The following is a 2,500-nucleotide window of genomic DNA, read 5'->3' as shown; positions in this document are numbered from 1 at the left end:
CAAAATACATACTGTTCCTGACATCATCAAAACATACTACTCCTGACATCATCAAAATACATACTATTCCTGACATCATCAAAATACAAAATGAAAATACAAATAAATACACAACCCCCCTCTAAAAAAAAAAAGAAAAAAAAACACGTATATCACCAACCTACAAATCCACCATGTACTAAATTTTAAGAAAATCCTCGATGACAAAACATCCCCCGATCTGGTTCTTCTCCTCCCTCGGCGTGGAGCGAAAAGAAGGCAAAAAGGGGCACAGCAATCCGGGCCACAAACGAAGAAGGAGCCGCAAAGTCCTAAATATGAAAGGATCCCATAACTCCTCGGCACTTCCTCGTAACGCGGAAGGATCGAGACAATGTCGTGGTTCCCGATAACAGCTTCAGCGGCTCTTTTCCCCATTCTTTGTGTTCGCTCTTTTTTCTTTCTCTTTCTCTTTCTCTCTCTCTCTCTCTCTCTCTCTCTCTCTCTCTCTCTCTCTATATATATATATATATATATATATATATATATATATATATATATATATATATAATCCTGAATTTCTGGATAATTGCTGACTAGCCGCGAAGAAGTCCAGACGATCGGTTACCCTAAAATTCTTACAAAATTCTTACAAGGCAAAAGGAAGAGAGAGAGAGAGAGAGAGAGAGAGAGAGAGAGAGAGAGAGAGAGAGAGAGAGAGAGAGAGAGAGAGAGTGAGAGAGAGAGAGAAAGAGAGAGAGAGAGAAGCTTCCAGCCGCCGACGAGCAATGACCACCTGCAGGTTCAGGAGTGGAAGGCGAGGTGGGACGTCCAACGCTTCGTAAGTGACTCTCGTAGTGGATCTTGGCCCATGTAAGGATTTAAGCAGCAAGGTCCACTGTGCTTTAGTTAAGAAATTTATGCAACCGCAACTTAGATATAATGATATATCTTTTGTGCATCAAAGAAGCAATGCAACGGTGTGAAGATTTGTACGTGTGCGAGTGTGCGTGTGCGTGTGTCCTCGCGTGCGGGGTGTGAGTACGTTGTTAAGGAATTAATCAAGAACTGTCTCATATATGTATGTGCGAGTTTATGAACAAAACAGGAACTATTAACCTCCGCAAAAAACGATATGAAGAAAAGACGCGTTATAATTGCAATAAAAGAAAAAAAAATCCGATAAAAGCGGTGTCAAAAATAACCCGAAGATGATGAAGCAAGAACGCAAAGAATCAGAATGAGATAAGAATTCGTAGAACTAAAATTCAAAGTCCAACAAAACACGAACAGACTCAGACGGCAAGAGCTAGCGAAATTCAGAGAAAAAAAAAAGACAATGCAGTCCCTGTCCCGAGTAAAAAATTCTTGAGATAACATCACTTTACACACACACATACACACAGAACAGCGTAGGGCAAGGTTAAATTCGTGGACCAGAAGAACAAGGCGCTTTACGCTAAGCAGTAAAATTAACCCTCCAATACAACTACAAGGAGGGATCGGGGGTCTCGTAGTACGGAGGAACTGGGTGGCCATGAGGTTTAAATGTCCACCAGCCAGCCACATCCCTGCCTCACCAACCACTACGGTTATCAAGTACCCCGTGGCTGGCGTGCAGTGACGAACACGCATACACACACACACACACACACTGGGTAGGATGGTTGGTTGGGGAGGGAGAGGGAGGGAAGGAGGGGGGGAGGGGGGAGAGAGAGAGAGAGAGAGAGAGAGAGAGAGAGAGAGAGAGAGAGAGAGAGAGAGAGAGAGAGAGAGAGAGAGAGAGAGAGAGAGAGAGAGAGAGAGAGAGAGAGAATTAGAATAGCCATAACAAATTCTAAAAAAATTGTCAACACAATAATCATACAAACTACCATACAATTCCCACACAAATTTTAGCAATATACTTAAATATAAATTGTATATTACATTTCAAGTAAAAACAATGCACTCAAACAATACACAGACATGAATCACTGCCATACTAAAACACACACATTGTATACACACCCACACAAACACACACATACGGAGTCGGTCTACACACATGTCCGTAACAACAGTTTGTACGTCTGGCGATCGATAAAGTGTAAATATCTAGTACGATATGTTTAGGTCTCCCTCAGTGGAGAGTCTTGAGGTGACATGTACAAGTAACCTTCCTTCATATCTCTCCAATGGAATGGTCCTTTCGAGAAGCATTACATGGTGCCCAGGAAACAAAAATATATTCTTGCAGCATATGATAAAATTGATATGCTTTCTGGAGAAACACTTCTTAAAATATGGATAAGGAGCTGTCACTTACCTGCTACTGGTGTTATGCGTTTGATATTGCAGAAATCAATATGTGTTTTCCGTCTTTTTGTACTAGGGATTTTGATTGTGTATCTGGGAATCATCCTGATACAATATTTCTCACACGACGGAATATTCTCTACCAAGGAATTCGATTTGAAAATATTAACTCCCCTCCCATGAAGGCCTGGCGTCCATGGGATCAAGGTTGGATATTTTAATG

General features: G+C 41.4%; 1 protein-coding gene across 2 annotated transcripts in view; it reads right to left on the bottom strand.

Annotated features, from left to right (window-relative positions):
* LOC113820270 (barH-like 2 homeobox protein) overlaps positions 1-2,500 on the bottom strand; it is a 54,781-nt gene that overhangs the window by 51,517 nt on the left and 764 nt on the right. The gene's annotated exons all lie outside the window — the stretch shown is intronic.

This window comes from Penaeus vannamei, chromosome 14, assembly GCF_042767895.1.
Source record: "Penaeus vannamei isolate JL-2024 chromosome 14, ASM4276789v1, whole genome shotgun sequence".
Classification (NCBI taxonomy): domain Eukaryota; kingdom Metazoa; phylum Arthropoda; class Malacostraca; order Decapoda; family Penaeidae; genus Penaeus; species Penaeus vannamei.
This window is presented reverse-complemented; position numbering and strand designations above follow the sequence as displayed.